General features: G+C 45.8%; 1 long non-coding RNA gene across 1 annotated transcript; it reads left to right on the top strand.

Moving 5' to 3' along the window:
- Positions 1-58: 58 nt before the first annotated feature.
- On the top strand, positions 59-18,711 carry LOC116940794 (uncharacterized). Its single transcript, XR_004402594.2, has 3 exons — positions 59-195; positions 374-511; positions 16,762-18,711. It is a non-coding gene; the product is annotated as an uncharacterized LOC116940794 (long non-coding RNA).
- The last annotated feature ends 735 nt before the right edge of the window (positions 18,712-19,446 follow it).

The raw sequence follows: 19,446 nt of genomic DNA, 5'->3' as shown, positions 1-19,446 counted from the left end.
GAGCCTCCCCGCCCCGCGCTGTGCAGCGCCGCTGTGCGCCCGGGCCCGCAGCTCCTCCTCCTCCTCCCGTTTGTACAAAAACCCACCGAGCCCCCCGCCCCCCGCTGCCCCCGTGCACACACACGGAGCCCTTCCCGACTCCAGAGATTCCTGGAAATCACGTGGTCCTCGTTACCCGTGCGATACTTAACAAAGGTAAATTGCATGGCCAGCAGAAAATAAATAACGAGAGTTTAAACGTTATTATTGTAACATCGGTCGCAGCATTCCTCAATAATGCATTCCTTAATAGCCTTCACGACTCCAGTGGACGCGGAGGAGAGATGATTGAGCTTCCCTTATCCCACGGCCATCTAATTTGTGTCTCACGCAGTTCGCAGGGGCGAGCCCGTCTGCAATGATGTCCCTGTCTCGGGATCAGCTCTTCCGATGACAAAGCAGCAGCGAGAGGACGGACGTCTGCGGACAACTCGGCGAGCCGCAGGCGAGAGTGAGCTGGTGGGCTACGCAGGTTTGTGCAAATACGAAACACGTTGGACTGGGAGGTTGGTCAGATACATTTTGAGCACGGCAAGTAGGTCCGTGAACATGTCCACGTCTATGTATACCTTGAGTTGTGTCCCCTCGTATATGCACTGTTTCACTTCTCCAAGTAATCCACTTGCCCCTCACGTGTCACTTAATCATGGTGTTGGCCAAACATCCCAACGCAGAGGAGTGAAACTCGGCGAGGCTTTCACGGGTACATTCAACACAAAAAATGCTTTTAACAAAACGTAAGGGCACACAAGGCTGGGGAGTCCTGCAGTAACAAAGTTTAAAGGAATTCGCTTTTAAATCAGCATCTCGATTGAAAACGACTTTTTTAGAACTGCTTTTCATGTTCAGTTTGTTGTCCTTCCCCCACACCTCCGTTTAGCACGGTTGGCTACGTGCGCTGAGAAAGAAGTTCAACATACATACATCAAGAGGGTGTCCATTAAATATCTACTCATTCACACATCGCAGTACAACGTTGGCAATCCTTGGGTACATCTGACCAGCCTCTGGAAAACTAATCTGAACTGAGATAAGTCAGTGCTCCTCGACGTGGATAGCAGGCAATGACGACTGTAGGCACTGTGGAGAATGTACGTCACAAAACACATAAGCTGGCTGTATTGTACCTGTAAGTGCAAAAGACGTGTTTACATTTTACGTGGAGGGACAGATATGTTCCATAGTTCCATTTATTTGGTATAGCCCTGTGAGCCATTCGGCTCTTGAATCGGGTGCAACAGCAACAGACAAAAACAAAAATATGAACAAGAAAACATCTTAAAGTGACTATGTGACTGTGCAAACAGAAAATCCAGGGAAAAAAACATCAAAATATTACTGAAATAGCACCGTACACCAATGCTGTGTGAAAAATATGGGAAGGACGCGTAGCATCCGTTTATTTTGTCAACATAAACAGCGTGCCAACATTTACGTAATGTAAACACCATTAACAGCAGCAATCGTGGAGCGATGTCCTAACATGGTCCATGCGTGCGCCTCTTAATAGGGAGCAGTAGTGTCGTGGTTCGCGCTCTGCGCTACGAACCCGGCGGCGACACGAGTTCGATTCTCGCTCACGGCCAACACCAGTGACGATTACCTGAACCCGTTCTGGGCCTCCCCTAGGTCGACTCAGCCTCAAATTAGTACCTGGTGCGGTATGTAAACATCGCCACTGAGGAGACAAAGGTGGCCGGACGAAGTTCTGGCCATCCACCCCCTCGTGCGCCGTGCTGGCCTTCATAGGTGCTTCGCTAAGAGCACATGTCCCAACAGTCGGTTAAGGCTACATGGGGGGTCTTTTTCTTGTGTACCTCTTATCGTTCGCGAATAGACGTCACACGAACTCACCAAGACTCCCGGACGTCGCAGGTACAATGCCACCATGCTCTTCATTGTTATTCCCTTCATCGGATTGGACGAAAGTGGAGGAGCTTCACCAAGGCAGCTCTTCTCAAGCAGAAACTCTGGAATTGTCAGAATTCCTGTTCATATTTGATGAAGTGTTGAGATGTTTTTTTGCAGGATATTACATTTTTCATGTAAATATGCGAACAATATGGCGCTTCGTTAATTAGTTCTGTTAAACATTGGGGATGAAAAAAACCTCACGAGTTATTTGAAACGGTGACCTCTTCCCCGCACATTATCGAGTTAAGTGACTACGATTTGGCAAGCAGTGGGGTCCATGTGACTCCATCCACTGATATTTATTGAGGCTGCATGGGTAAACAATATTTCACTGGTTATGACAGATTTCATGAGTTTACAACCATTAAGTAATTTGTATGGTATCAACGAATGATTATTTACTGCTCAGCATAACCAGTATGCGGATAACAGGAATTACTTGTGTGATGTACCTATGTTGGACTTAAAAAAAACTTTAAAATATTGAGGCCAAATGATCAAAACATTGTTCAGCAATGCAATAATTTCAAAACACAATTTGAGAATGGTTGAAACAGAGTAAATAGGGATGTTTCAAATATTTCAATATTCTTTATTAATACCATATAGCGGTTAAGACTGCATTTAATGAAGTTCCGTGTGACATTATTACACCAAATGTAAAGGATCATTCCAACCCTGCATGAACCTGGCAAAAGATGTGCCAGATGATTGTGGATGTCTCAAGCGACACTTTGGCACCACCTATGTGCTCATATGCAGCAGGCTAACCTTTCAGCTACTCTCCAGAAACAACAGAGCATGCAGGCCCATCCACATCTTGAAATGCAGAAACCTCAACCTGGCAGAGTGACACTCTTTGGTTCGAACGGTAAAGTCACGTAGATAGAAAAAATAATAACTAATAAATCACGACCTTTCGATAGCAGCACAAACTATCGTCTTATCATTTACTGCTCAACATAACCAGTCGGTGTGGTGTTGACTGTTGTGTTGGCCGACTCTCTGAGTTGCATTACATTTCTAAGTTTGCTAAGTTTATTTTCTCTCTATCAACTTTTTCCCTCTGTAAATTTCACCCCCATCCTCTCACCCGTTGCGACAGCTCCCCCCTCCTCGGATTAGCCGACACTCACCACTCGCAAATTCCATCCTTAGTCCCACCTACTTACCCTACGGATATAACCCTTGGTTGCAGTAGCTCTCTCGCTACATTTCCTCCTCAGCAGTAAGCCTGCTATTTATAAATATATTTCACCTGAAAACGATGGCTTGTGTTGCTATGGAAACGTCGTCATTTATTAGTTATTATTTTTTCTATCTACGTGACTTTACCGAAAGAACCAAATAGTATGAATTTCTGCTGTCACGAAAGCTTCAAATCAAAACTGCCAGAGTTACTTTAGGAGCAGCAGCAGCAGCCTTGTGGCCATGTATACACTCTCACAAGCACCGACCACTAGTGGACGTGCCAGAGCATTTCCATCAGCAGAACATCCTGGACCCCTTCAGAAGCAGGGGCAACATCAACTGCACCTGCTTCTCTGGCAGGAGATGATCTAAAATCAACATGGCGCCGCGATGGGGAGACGCTAACTACCTCGCTTGGTATACAGGAGACCGTGGGTTGAATCCCCAGCCTGACGCCTGCTCTGTGTCTGGAGTTTGCATGTTCTCCCCGTGGTCGTGTGGATTTTTCTCTGGGTCCTCCAGTTTGTTTCCCTCCACATAGAGAAACACGCGTTTAGAGTATTTGGCTGATATACATTTCCACATATGCCACTTCGTTGAGCTATCATTTGTGGCCCGGTCGCTTCTGAAAAAGAGCTATATAGCTCAGTGGGCCTTACCTGGTAAAATAAAAAATATATATAGTTTAGTCGACATCTTCAGATGCAGCAGCCTCAAGTGACCTCTGTAGAGCAGTGGTCCCCAACCTGTCTCGGCCCGCCGACCTCTGTCATCCATCAACGGAATGTTGCACTCACCATTCGGGTGTCCCCTACCGTCCTCTAGGCGGAACACAATGTCCGTGATGCCATTAATGAGAAAATGATACGCCACTCAAGTGAGCGCATGGCGGTGATGTGTTAATTCGCCCAGTAGAGAGCAGCATTCACTTTGACACTGCTATTTAAAAGGCAAGTGCATAGTGTTTGTTATCAATACGTTTGGTGAATTAGTACAGCCAGCGCATGAATGTCTAGTTATTGTATAGGTTCCCGATATTTCTCAGTTTTCAGATCGAATTATTTGGGTTCCTGTTGAGACTGTGGTGTTTGAATTTGGGTAGATGCATTTCGCTTTTGGTTTTGTGGGTTTCGTTTCGGCTTCTGGTGTTTCTGCTTGTTTATTTCGTCCTTTTTAGCTCTGAGTGTCTGGCCTAAGCTCCGAGAGTATTTCTTCTACATAACATTCCCTGTTTTGGTTGCTTGCATCTCAGTTACTCGAAGTATTTTTTCAGGTTTCTGAAGTTCAGGAGCCCCTCTATGATGCATACAAACTATCTAAAAAGTTGGATTTAAAAAATCTGTTCATTCTTGCAATAAATATATAAATGGGAATTTAAATGATAAAAAATGGACAACTGAATAAAATTCTGAAGTCAAAATAGAAATCATTAGTGGCCATTTTGAAAAACGGGCAACATTTTTCTCTGAAAAGATACAAAATTGTGAAATCTCTTGCAAGGTTCATGCTAAGTATCACAATTTAAACGATTCCTTGAAATCATTATCTTATCGCCTCCACTAGTTGAAGGGCCACACACGAGGACGGTTTACTACGTTCCGTAGTTTGGGTTGCATGGCCACAATCACACAACTCTGGCTTGCCTTTTATTTCCCATTTATGAAGATCTGCGCGTCAACTTGTTGATGTTCTGCTGCGGTTGATGGTTCCACCAGTGTCATCGGCGAGGAGGAATGTCAAAGGCAGGAGGTAAACTGCTAAATCATCAGCCGTGAACCATCTACTGCTGGATTAAGGCCACCCCATGCCATCGCCACCCCTCACGGTCTCGCAATGCAACAATCCATCTAGCTCGTGCATATGATTTGGTTTCATCATCACTCTATCTCGAGCACATTCTCTCCTTTGGCTGCCACTCCGTGTTTAGTCTCGACCACCGGCCATCGTCCCTCCTAGCTACGGGTCCTGCCCAAGCCCACTTATTTTTCTTATGTCAATATGATGTTTTCACTTGCACGTGTCTTCTAACCCACGTGGTACCTCTAATTGTTACGTTCTACTATGATTCGACGAAGTGAATTTGCAAGTGAGAGACGTATGGATACACGGAGAGAGGAAGAGAGACATGAAGAGATGGAGACAAAGGCACAGAGAGAAAGACAGAGAGAGAAGCAGACTTGGGAAGAGACACCGAGAGATAGAGATACTGACTATCGTAACAAAGTACAGTATGTAAAATAAAACATGTCACGACTAAAACAGAACAATGATGTAGCAATGCTATGCAACTGGGGTTGAGCGGTGAAGTATGGTCAAATAACCCCCATGACTGACACGGCGTGGGAGAGTGGATGGACAGGGCACTGTAAATCTTGATTGTTCCTTCATCGTTACTCAGCCATGGTCAATCCACTGCTGGTTGTTTCATTTATTTCAGTTTTCATTTATTTGGTATAGCCCTGTAAGCCATTCGGCTCTTGAATCGGGTGCAACCGCAACAAACAAAAAACAAAAACATGAACAAGAAAACATCTTAAAGTGACTATGCGCAAACAGAAAAATCCAGCAAAAAACAGCTAAATATTCCAGAAAAAGCACCGTACACCAACGCTGTGTGCAAAAATCCCAGTGGGATGCAAGTCAAACAACAACAACAACAATCACACGACAACTTCGATTAAAGCCATAAGTTTAACTCCGTAATACAACAAACAAACATGGCCAAACAAATTTTCGAAATCACTATCAGTAACTCACGTATCTTTTTTATTTATTTACAATACACGTGGAGGATATTCACGCAACTTCGCGTTATGCAGCGTGATGATTATTGATGAGTGCTGTAGGTTATAACCGCAATGGCGCAGGCTTGCGGCGCGTCGAATATCCCCCGCTAGGGAGCGGTAAGAGACCTCGCGGTGAAACTGCAGCGCGCATTCTGCTGGCGCCGAACGGGTCGGAGGTGGGTACAGTGTTCGCATACCCGTCAAGCCCTTGTCAGTGCCCACCTTGTTACAGACCAATTCAGACCCTATTGGTCACCACCCCGCGCCTTTATAAATCTCAACGTTCATCCTACAAAGTCCCGTATTGAACCAACTGTACGCCGCACGGACCTGGAAACAATAATACGGGTACACCTCATGGGTTGACAGGTATGCACTTGGTTCTTCTCTCGAGAATACGACCACTGTCGACTTCCTACTTGGTGACAATGTTGTCGCGAGTTGCCTGTCCCGGGGGGGGGGGGGGGTATTGTGTCCAGTTGACCCCTGAGCAGGGTCGATTGTCACATTCTGGCTGCGAGTCGAGCACCTCCCGTTCATGCCACACAGCCCGGAGCTCGGCGTTACGTATCAAGCGATGAGGGTACAATGCATCGTCAACTAAACTTTTTATGTTACCAGAAAAGGCCCACTGAGCTATACAGCTCTTTTCCTGAAGCGACCTGGCCACAAATTATAGGTCAACGAAGCGGCGTATCATGTGGAAATGTAGAACAGCCAAATATTCTAAACGCGTGTTTCTAAATGTGGAGGGGAAACCGGAGGACCTGGAGAAAAATCCACGCGACTACGGAGATAGAGAAACGCAAACTCCAAATATAAAGGCGTCAGGTTCGGCATCGAATCCACGACCTCCTGTATACCACGCGAGGTAGTTAACATCTAGCCACCGTGGCGACAATACGTCATACAGAGTCATAATTAAAAGAAGGCAGTTGTACGTCAGTATTCTGACGCCTCCTAAGATGCTTTCAACATGTTCTTGTGGGTTATATCGTGTGAATATAAATGTTGTAAACCCACCTCCATCCGACACCGCCAGTAATAACAATTATAAATGCTGCGGGTTTGCTCTGCAACACACCCGGTGTGCTGTAGAAGTACCTTATTGGGACGGTTTGTTCACGTGAATACTGTAACATGAATTAAGTCTGCATCAAATGCTGCTTGCTCGCTGGTTCGCACGTCATCAAAGCGCAAGCGAGGCTCGGTAGAGAAGGCCACGACGAGACCACGAGGGCCGATTGGCTGCTGGCGCTGAAGTCCAAGTGACTTTCCCACGAGTCGCGAACGAGGGCTCCGCCACCACCTGGATAACACAACCTGCTGCACGTGTAGCGCAGTGTTGCCGACAGTTGCCAACTGTCCGGGGTTTCACTCGGACAGTCTATGAATTGGTATCCGTCCTCGGGACGCAGAACTTTATTGCAGTATATTGCGCTGGTGGCAATAATTTGACATTTTGCTGACAAGTACGTTGCTTATCGCGTGGAAGTCGCTGTGTGTAGAGGAGGATGAGGGCAGCGAATATCAAACACAACTCAGTAGTATTATTAGTAGTATTATTATTATTGATGCCGAGGCTTACTTAGAAATATGTTCGGTTTCGGTTTGAGGAAAAGGTGGCAACCCGGGTCCAGCCCGTGCTGGACCCGACATCAGCGGTAGTCTGTGAGTGATGCACGTCTGGCGACACGTTAGGTGAGGGTCAGCTGAGTGTCTTGAGAGTGGTAATTGGTGAGTGAATGATGTCAGGTGAGTGTGCGTGTGCTGTGGTGAGTGTCGAGTGAGTCGTGGGTATCTGGGGAGTGGCTGGTGAGATGGTCTGGTGAGTGTTGTGAAGTGAACGGAGCAATAACACCATCACATCTGACCTGCCCCCACTGGACACCGGTGAAAAAGAGCTTTATAGCTCATCGGATTCCTCCAGTATAAATAACATTCTGATCCTGACACACGTTGCTACTGCACGTTTCTCATCTACAGGTCGGTTCCCTCCCATCACCCGCACCCCCTTTGTTTCCCTATGAGACCAAACCACAGAGCACAGCAGTCCCTCGACCTCACGTTTGGCTCCTCTTGCTCCCCCATTGCTCGCATCGTCTCATTGGATTCGCGGAGTGTGTTTGTGTGACTGTGACACAAAATCACAGCGCTTACTCGCACGTACAGTGAGGGAAAAATAGCATTTGATCCCCTGCTGATTTTGTACGTTTGCCCACTGACAAAGAAATGATCAGTCTATCATTTTAATGGTAGGTTTATTTGAACAGTGAGAGGGAATAACAACAACAAAATCCAGAAAAACGCATGTCGAAAATGTTATAAATTGATTTGCATTTTAATGAGGGAAATAAGTATTTTACCCCTCTGCAAAACATGACTTAGTACTTGGTGGCAAAACCCTTGTTGGCAATCACAGAGGTCAGACGTTTATTGTAGTTGGCCACCAGGTTTGCACACATCTCAGGAGGGATTTTGTCCCACTCCTCTTTGCAGATCATCTCCAAGTCATTAAGGTTTCGAGGCTGACGTTTGGCAACTCGAACCTTCACCTCCCTCCACAGATTTTCTATGGGATTAAGGTCTGGAGACTGGCTAGGCCACTCCAGTACCTTAATGTGCTTCTTCTTGAGCCACTCCTTTGTTGCCTTGGCCGTGTGTTTTGGGTCATTGTCATGCTGGAATACCCATCCACGACCCATTTTCAATGCCCTGGCTGAGGGAAGGAGGTTTTCACCCAAGATTTGACAGTACATGGCCCCGTCCATCGTCCCTTTGATGCGGTGAAGTTATCCTGTCCCCTTAGCAGAAAAACACCCCCAAAGCATAATGTTTCCACCTCCATGTTTGACGGTGGGGATGGTGTTCTTGGGGTCATAGGCAGCATTCCTCCTCCTCCAAACACGGCGAGTTGAGTTGATGTCAAAGAGCTCCATTTTGGTCTCATCTGACCACAACACTTTCACCCAGTTGTCCTCTGAATCATTCAGATGTTCATTGGGAAACTTCAGACGGGCATGTATATGTGCTTTCTTGAGCAGGGGGACCTCGCGGGCGCTGCAGAATTTCAGTCCTTCACAGCGTAGTGTGTTACCAATTGTTTTCTTTGTGACTATGGTCCCAGCTGCCTTGAGATCATTGACAAGATCCTCCCGTGTAGTTCTGGGCTGATTCCTCACCGTTCTCATGATCATTGCAACTCCACGAGGTGAGATCTTGCATGGAGTCCCAGGCCGAGGGAGATTGACAGTTCTTTTGTGTTTCTTCCATTTGCGAATAATCGCACGAACTGTTGTCACCTTCTCACCAAGCTGCTTGGCAAAGGTCTTGTAGCCCATTCCAGCCTTGTGTAGGTCTACAATCTTGTCCCTGACATCCTTGGAGAGCTCTTTTGTCTTGGCCATGGTGGAGAGTTTGGAATCTGATTGATTGCTTCTGTGGACAAGTGTCTTTTATACAGGTAACAAGCTGAGATTAGGAGCACTCCCTTTAAGAGTGTGCTCCTAATCTCAGTTCGTTACCTGTATAAAATACACCTGGGAGCCAGAAATCTTTCTGATTGAGAGGGGGTCAAATACCTATTTTCCTCATTAAAATGCAAATCAATTTATAACATTTTTGACATGCGTTTTTCTGGATTTTGTTGTTGTTATTCTGTCTCTCACTGTTCAAATAAACCAACCATTAAAATTATAGACTGATCCTTTCTTTGTCAGTGGGCAAACGTACAAAATCAGCAGGGGATCAAATACTTTTTTCCCTCACTGTAACTTGTCTTCTGGCTCGTCTTGCTGTCACAAAATATGTGCACCGATTTTTTTGATTCGCGCCCATCCCGTGCACGACCCTCGCACACCTCATCTGATCGTTGCGCAACAATCCTTAAGGACCCCGCTGCTGCACTCCTCCTCTGGTGTTCTGATGCATCGCTGTTGGTGGTGTTGTTGTTGTGCTGCTGCTGTTGTTGTTGTGTACACGCGCCACGGACCCCCTGTGTTAGAATAGCGGGGAAACTGACTACACGGGATCCTCCGTGTATACAAATAAAATAAACTCAAACTCGCGCTGCCCACACCAAAAGTGGATTCGCTCCTTCTGATGTTAGCGCAGCCCACGTCCCACCGACTCCACTACCAATAAAAAATTCAACACATTTGTAAATAACTCCATGAAAAAAATATATAATGGACAACGTTTCTGGCTATGGCCCTTCTTCACAGCACATGGAGAGGCCAGAGAGGTAGAGTCAAAGTGACGTTGCAGACGTAATGAGACATTGCAATGAGAACGTCGAGTCACTTTGACTCGACGTTCAATTGCACATTTCAGTGATCTTATCCTGCCATAAAATCCCGAGCATTATCTGCATGCTCACGGCCAGAAACGTATTTTCTTGTTAATTTGGTCGAAGTGAAATATATGACCCCTCCCTCAAACTCCATTCTCCAAACACTCACATCCTGTTTACGCTTCCAACATACATCTTCAGTTAACAAAAAAAAACATCCCGATGCAACACATTTCTCAACCTTTTTATCACCCACATCACTTTATACACAAACTAGTACGTTCTTTACTACCTCCACATTCTCTCTTCCTACTAGAAAACATGTGGTGAATATGCAAGAGCCATCAACTATAGGATTCGTTTCATTTTTGGTTAGCTTATCTTAAGCTTCCAAAAGCTGAAATGCCTCACAGCCAGAACCCTACCAAAACTAGAATCGCCTGTAAACTCCATGTCCCATAAGTGCTGTTAGTCATTGTCTTATCTGCCCTCTCTACCACATTCATTCCTGCCACACTCTCCCTTGTGTAGCCTCTGGGTATACTGATTTCACAGGACAGCCTGTGGGTGCCACATCACTTAGGACTCTAGGCATATATCTGTGCCTGCTCGCTTCTGCTGGCATCCCTCTACCCACACTCAGGCCACGTATGCCTCTCGCCAAGGACTCAGCTTCCAAAAGATAACTTTACTATCAATGTGGCCCAAGCAAGATAAAGCATTCGCACTTGTCATATGGCATACTCTCGAACATGCAATCACATGCACATACAATTGAGCGTGTCCCTTCATAAGAGACGGAGCAGTGGCACAGTGATTAGCGCACTTTGCTATGCACTCGGTGACCTGAAATCGATGAATGGCCATGGCTTACGTAAGACCAGTGGTGAATTGCATCTGATATAGTCCTGGGCCCTATTTTACAAATCTCCACTGACCAGCATGGTGAAGTACTGCACGGTCAAATAACCTCAGTGACACAGCGTGGGGGGATGTCTTCATGCCACATTTGTGAACTGACAACGGACCCTCCATACAGAGCCGTCCCTAGGGTGCACGGCGAATCGGGCCCCGGACCCTCCTCCCCCCTATGGACGGACCTGCCTACATAGAGCATAACACGTTTTTGAATTATTTGCGTATCTTACTTGGAACATCATAGCCTAGTAAGTCCAATAGGCTGTTCCTACCAGAGAGCGTCACGTGCTCCCGTGAAGACCGTAAAGTCAGCCCATTAGCCCTGTGCACGTGCGCAGCGCGCGTGTCTTCCAGCTCTTAGCTTCTCAGTCGCAACACCAGGGGCCGCATGTGGCCTTGACAAAGCGTTGAGTAGCCGACTGGCAGAGGTGGAATGTTGTAGAGCCGATGGGTGCCGATTTCACTGAAGGATTGCGGGCGTACATCTGCTAGTGCCCTCACTCCCACTGGCATGTCCACTCGCCAAAACCGAGCCACATGTGCCTCCCCCGATGGCCTGGATCCCAACTGTGGGTTGGACTCGAAATGTGGCCACATATGCAATCTCACACATTTGCATGTTCCTCTCCTGGTTCACGTGAAGGCAATTTCACGATATGTAGATTCATCTCGCCGTGTGTGTGTGTGTATAAAGACAAAACACAACCGGCTTCCTTGTCCTCCTGCACACTCCCTTCGTGATGTACCCACCACCCTCTATGTTGACCGACTCCCTTCACCCTCCCGAGAAACGCACATCTCTTTTGTTCACACCTTGTGGTGGGTGATTGCTCAGAAGTAGGACGAAGCACGCCTCTAATCCATTACTTTGGCGATCGGCTGGCAAACGTCAAAGGGTTGTGCGGTTATCTGCTATATTGCAGTACAACAGATAGATTGGTGACCTAATTGGACCATTTAACACATTTTTCCAGCCAAGCCACGACACGTTGTGCAGTCGTGACCAGGTCAAGAACTCGACACCATTGCACTTGAGAATCTGGCTTCATCGCAAGTGGCTGCCGGGATTGAGAGCCACGTGCGGTGGTGCCAGCTCAGCGCTCGGACACTCACCCACCCTCCTCCCGACACTTGAACATTTTGAAAGTGCACTGAACACCATGCATGACAAATACCATGCTGATGTGCCTGCATCCCATAGGCCGGTGACATCTCAGTGTAGGTTGGAAATTCTGATTGAGAACACTCCAGAACGGCGGTGGATTAGTTTGCACACAAAGGAATCGTTGGCATAGCTGCCATAGCGCACTGAATAAGGAGGACTGCGAGATGATTGCCACCATCCATCTGGAGGTTCCTGCCAAGTTTTATCGCAGGAGAGTGCGATGTTTGCCATGATCCCAATTGAGTAATTTTCTCGTATTTGGCCAATATCAGTTGTATTGTCTGGATTTATTTTAGTTATGGGAAGAACCCGGAAGAAACCCATGCAGGAGAGAAAATACGATAAAACACCCCAGTCGGGAATTCAACCCAGGGCCAACTTGCTGGGAGGCACGAGTATTCATACTGTGCCACTCTGCCACCCATCCTGACATATATCCTCACCACAAGCCGAAGCCACCCATAACACAGCATTGCCACGTGCGTCAGTCCAGAGTTTAAAAGTTTCCGATCGTTTATATTGATCTGGCCCACGTATTCAAGTAACTTCTACCCAAGTGCCAACATCACGACTCACTCAGACATCAGTCACTTTAGAAAGTGACTATCTCGAGGGGCTAGGAAAGCCAGCACCTGGGACAGGAAGTAATTGAAGGCATCTGACTCAACAGTCGTGTCTGTGTCGCTCCACAATGTTCATATCGAGTGGGGGCGTAGGCAACCACCACCATTCTACTCCTCCTGTTGATTGCGAGCAATCCCACATCGTGCGGGAGCCGCCGATTGATCCGTGGCGCCTGCACGAAACCCGCCCCGCAGCACACGGAGCCCTTCCTGGATAATGGGTCACATGCTGGCTGCAGACGATCACATTGCTTGGGAGAGGTTTCACGACACACTTGCGCCCAATGAGGAGGCCTTCATCCAGCAGAGTGTGCCACTCTCCGCCCTGTTTCCCTTCACCAATTTGCTCGTCCTCCTCCTCGAATACACTGTTGGTAGAACCATCAACGCCATCGGAACATCAACAGGCCGATGCACACATCTTCTTCATGAATGGAACATTTAGGACAAGCCACATTGCTACTGTGGCCATGCAATCCAAACTTTAGACCATATAGTAAACCACTGTAATCTACGCTTCTTCAACGGAGGAGGCAAACCTACACGGGAGTCTTTCCTGAAGCCCTCTAAACGAATTTATTTTATTTTACTAGGTGAGGTCCACTGAGCTATATATCTCTTTTTCAGAAGCGACCTGGCTACAAATGATAACTCAACGAAGTGGAAATGTTTCGCAGCCAAATACTCTAAACGCGTGTTTCTAAATGTGGAGGGAAACCCCGGATAACCCGGGGTGAAATCCACACGACCACTGGGAGAACACCTTCTGCATACCAGGCGATGTAGTTAACATTTCGCCACCGTGGCGGCGCCCTTTTCATAGCGAGCAGACCTCGGACATTGGCATTTAGCTCCTGAACATATCGCCATGCACAAGAATAGAACAACCAATATGTAATACTCATGAATGTGTTGTTGCATTTGACTAATTATAATCTGGTGCTGCAGCTGCTTGCTTGGCCGTGGTGCCCAGGCAAAATTAACAAAACGAAGACTGAACACATTTGTCAAGAACAACGCTGTGGCCCTACAATTAAAACAATATACAATAGGTGACGTGTTGGGCAATGGCCCGTCTTCAGAGTGCATTACTTAAATGTTCTAAGATCTTTATTTGATATCAGCACACCTACTGCGCTACGATGAATATATGTGTATTGATACGCAATCTTGTAGTCTTGAAACTTATCAAGGTCAATACAGTATTAGCCACTCGTGAAGATGTGTCCTGATAATTGAAATACAGTATCATGTGCAGTCAGTATGAAGGGGATGAAGCGATGCCAAGCACAGAGTTCACATCAAAGCCAAGGATGTGGCCGCCCTTAACTCAAACCAAATGCCGGCTTAATCAAGTTTCCTTTAGGAACCAAATGCTTTTATAAAAAATATATATTTTACGTAACAGACTTAAGCACTACATTTTAAAATACAATCAATGATAATTTACAACTTTCATGTAGTTGACTGACTTCTGTCATTCATAAATATAATATAAATATTATCACTTTCAAAATCCGGTCATGAAATATAAAACGGCGAACTCTGTATTCCGTGAATGAATGTCGAAAATAAAATTAGCAAATAATTAACATATCTGTATGGTACGTGTTTTCATCTTATAGATGTTTAGATATAAATAGATTAATCTATAACTTGAACTAAATTATCTTCGTGCAAATCTGCTTCCAGTTGCTGCAGATGTCTAGCACCGCGCTTAACGGAGCAGCTGCTTTTAAACATTTTACCGAGGGACTGTTGAGAGATGTGACGCTGAGTTTGTTTAATCTGCACTCTGTCAATAATAATCATGGGCAATACAGCAGGAAAGCCGTAGAGGGACGCGGCGAAACGGGGCACTCAGACACTCGCCACCTGGCCTTGTCACAAACTTCCATTCACACTGGGCATCATGGACTGCGCCTTTCTCTTTGGATGAGCTGGCAAATGCTCTCTGCCCTCCTGCTACATTATTATTGCTTGTAAGATTGGGCACATTTGATAACAAATCTACTCTACGTGCGGTTGTATTTATGAAACCAATATAGAGATGTGTGTTCGTGTGTGTGTGGGGGCCTCTTTCAGGTTTGGCGGTAATGGGGAAAAGGTTTTGTTGAACAAATTTTACCCCCAAAGTAGCGGTGGCATTAGACGGGGGCGTTCTGGTCGATTCGTCGAGTAAAGTTGATTCTTAGGGTCACGGTCGATTTTTAGAACCGATCACAGTGCATGCGAAAAATGAGCAAAATCTACATTTGAGCTAACAGAGAAACAAGACAGTACACATGATACAGTACACATGTGACAGTACACATGATACAGTACACATGATCCAGTACACATGAGACAGTACACATGATACAGCACACATGAGACAGTACACGTGTGACAGTACACATGTGACAGTACACATGAGACAGTACATATGAGACTGTACATGAGGCAGTACACATGATACAGTACACATGATACAGTACACATGAGACAGTACACGTGAGATAGTACACATGATACAGTACACATGATACAGTACACATGTGACAGTACACATGATACAGTACACATGTGATAGTACACATGATACAGTACACATGATACAGTACACATGAGACAGTACACATGATACAGTACACATGATACAGTACTCATGATACAGTATACATGATACAGTACACATGTGACAGTACACATGATACAGTACACATGAGACAGTACACATGTTACAGTACACATGTGACAGTACACATGTGACAGTACACATGATACAGTACACATGTGATAGTACACATGATACAGTACACATGAGACAGTACACATGATACAGTACACATGTGACAGTACACATGATACAGTACACGTGAGACAGCACACATGATACAGTACACATGTGACGGTACACATGATACAGTACACATGATACAGTACACGTGAGACAGTACACATGATACAGTACACATGTGACGGTACACATGATACAGTACACATGATACAGTACACGTGAGACAGTACACATGATACAGTACACATGTGACAGTACACATGATACAGTACACGTGAGATAGTACACATGATACAGTACACATGATACAGTACACATGTGACAGTACACATGAGACAGTACACATGAGGCAGTACATGAGACAGTACACGTGATACAGTACACATGATACAGTACACATGATACAGTACACATGAGACAGTACATATGAGACAGCACACATGATACAGTACACATGATACAGTACGCATGATACAGTACACATGAGACAGTACACATGATACAGTACACATGCTACAGTACACATGATACAGTACATATGAGACAGTACACGTGAGACAGTACACATGCTACAGTACACATGATACAGTACATATGAGACAGTACACATGCTACAGTACACATGATACAGTACACATGAGATAGTACACATAACAGCTGAGACAATATAAACCAGGCAACCGTAACAAATGTTAAGGTCAAATCTAGACAGCCCAAACAAGACAAAACATTATTGATGAAAACAAATCTATATTTTTGCGGTAATTTTCCCCAAATGTAATCCCGAGTGTACTCTTGGGGTCACGTTTCGAGACGAAGTACCCGTTCGGGTCTCTCGCAGGGCACTTCGACTCTTCATGCTCCGGAATGACCCACAGAAGCGGATCTCACAGGGCTGTCCTCTGAAATCCCTTCAAGTGACCTCGAGTCCACATCGTAGAGGGCAGCAGTCTCCCACTTACTCTGTGAATTAGACAATATTTTAATTCTCACAGCTGAAATTTAGCCAAATTAAGTTCAGAACCAAATTTAATGAAGTTTTATTTTCTGTGCAGCCATTCGTGAACGGGCTGAAGCTGAAACCTGGGAACGAACCCAAGCCCTCAACGCTGCCGGCTCAACGCTCTGACCTCCATCTGAGCCACGTGGCCGCCTCCAATGATGAAGGCTTCTCCAGGTGAATGGTGGCCCCTCTGTAAGCGCGGCAATCCGTGATCGCGGGCAGGGAGGAGTGTGGCACGCCAAGCGTGTTGGGAGCATGGGCAGGGCTCGCCAGGGTCCACGGAGCGACGCGGGGGTCCCCACCTGAGTGGTGGCGCCTGCACGCGAACCCCTCCCCCTGTGAACTACAAAGCAGATTCAGATTCACCACACATCGCGGGTATTAGAATGCGCAGACGTACCCAGTACATCACACATAGACTGTATATTTGATTCATCTTCTTTGGTTCTTTCGGTAAAGTCACGTAGAATGAGAATAAAATAATAAATTGATAAAATAAAATAACACAATAATATTCTCACGACGTTTCGGCCACAACACAAGCGGCCTTCATCAGGTGAAGGGGGCGAGACTGTCTGGTAGGACAGCGCTGGAGTGAGAGAGCCACGTTCAGATCACGGCTTTTAAGCTGTGTGAGAGGAACAAAGAGCCTTGACACAGGAATTAGCATAAAATTTAGCATTGAAATGGCTGAATGATTAGCTTGTGACTGGTCACAGAAATAGCTATGTTAAAAGTTAAAGCATACACATCCGCAGAGGCACCCATTGTTAAAAGGAATTAGCATAGAATTTAGCATTGAAATAGCTAAGTTAAGGCATACACATCCGCAGAGGCACCCCTTGACAATGGGATTAGCATAGAATTTAGCATTGAAATGGCTGAGTGATTCGCTTGTGACTGCTACAGAAATAGCTACGTTGAAGTCAGAGCATACACATTCACCGAGGCACTTAGTACAAATCAAACAGGAGAATTTAGCATTGAAATAACTAGGCGAATTTAGCATTGAAATAACTGGGTGATTTGCTAGTGACTGGTCACAGAAATGACTACACATCTGAGCTATTCACAGTACTATATAGTGAACCAATAAAAACTAAAATATAAATTACCTTCATGTTATCAATAAACTCTATATTCTCCAATCAGCTAAGCTACCAACCATAAGTCGTTATATATCACAATGCTATATGGCGAAAAAATGGGTGGATTCTTACCCTCAAATTTCCGTACCACGGATAGCTATGGGCCCCGTTCAGACGGACGAGTTCGTCCATGGTCGGAACAGAGGAGGGGGAGAGAGACAGCTGCGAGGCCCTAGTATGCTCCATGTTGTAAACCATACCATTAACCGTGGTGTGAGAGGTATTAAGAGGCAATGCTGGCGAAAGAGCTGCGGTCTGAAGGACATCGTAAAATTACAATTAATTAAGAACAGAAATGATTTAACACATCTTTCCAGTGGTTACTAAGCCTGAATCCATCTTCTCGGTTGAAATTGTCTCTGTGCTTGTATATGTGAATGGCCTCATGAACGAATCTCTCATGGTAGCCGGTTGGTTTGCAAAGAACCTCCGTCTTGGAGAAGTCAATGTCATGTGAGCCCACTGAATTGTAACAGTGGTCTGCCACGGCAGAGGAGTTCGTCTTACCGTGTTTCAAGTCTGCTTTATGTTCGCGGATGCGGTCCGAGATATGTCTTTTGGTTTCTCCAATGTAGCTACTACCACAGAGGCACTTTAGTTTGTAAACGCCTGGGTACTGTATGTCTGGAAGAGCATCTTTTACAGATGGAACTAAATCACGGATTTTGTGTACTGTGTTGAATCGGACCTGGATCTTGTGTTTATTCAGGATTTTGGAGATCTTTTTAGTGACCCCTGCAATGTAGGGTAAGGTGATGGTTTTGAGTGGCTCCACAAGAGGATCCTTCTTCATGACTGGAGTGATGGCTTTGCGGATTGTGTAGTCGGAGTAGCCATTAGCCCTGAGAGCCTGGTGTACGTGCTTGAGTTCACTGGTAATGTGTTCCTGGTCGGAAATGCATTGGGCTCTATGGTATAGAGTCTTGATGAGGCAGTTCTTCTGGGATGGATGGTGGTGGGAATCCGGTTTCAAGTAAGCATCTGTATGGGTAGCTTTCCTGTAGACAGAGTGGCTCATTGAACCATCATGTCTCCTTTTAATTAAGACATCCAGAAAGGGTAGTTTGCCATCTTTTTCGACCTCCATGGTAAATCTGATGGCTGGGTGTATGGAATTGATGTGGTCGCGGAATTGGTCTAGAGCAGGCTGGCCATGTGGCCAGATGACAAAGGTGTCATCAACGTACCTCTTCCATAAGGTCGGGCGTAGAGTGGCAGTCTGGATGGCGTCAGTTTCAAATTTTTCCATGAATACGTTGGCTACAACCGGAGATAGGGGGGAGCCCATTGGGGTGCCCTCAGTTTGTTTGTAGAAAGTTCCATTCCAGGTGAAGTATGTGTTGGTTAAGCAATGTCTCACCAGGGGGGGTACATCAGTATGCAGTCCTTGATGAACCAGGTCTTCAATGATAGCGATGGTGTCAGGTACCGGGACTTTGGTGAACAAGGACACCACATCAAAACTGACAAGCAGGTCGTTTGGGGACAGGGAAATGTCTTTGATTGTCGATACCAGGTGAGTAGAATTTAGTACCGCAGAGGTGGTTTTTCCAGTGAAAGGTCGCAGTATATCAGCCAGAAAACGTGCC

Source organism: Petromyzon marinus, chromosome 10, assembly GCF_048934315.1.
Source record: "Petromyzon marinus isolate PM22_M1 ecotype Great Lakes invasive population chromosome 10, UKy_Petmar_22M1.pri1.0, whole genome shotgun sequence".
Lineage (NCBI taxonomy): Eukaryota > Metazoa > Chordata > Hyperoartia > Petromyzontiformes > Petromyzontidae > Petromyzon > Petromyzon marinus.
Note: the sequence above shows the minus strand (reverse complement) of the source record. Positions and strands in the feature narration are given on the sequence as shown.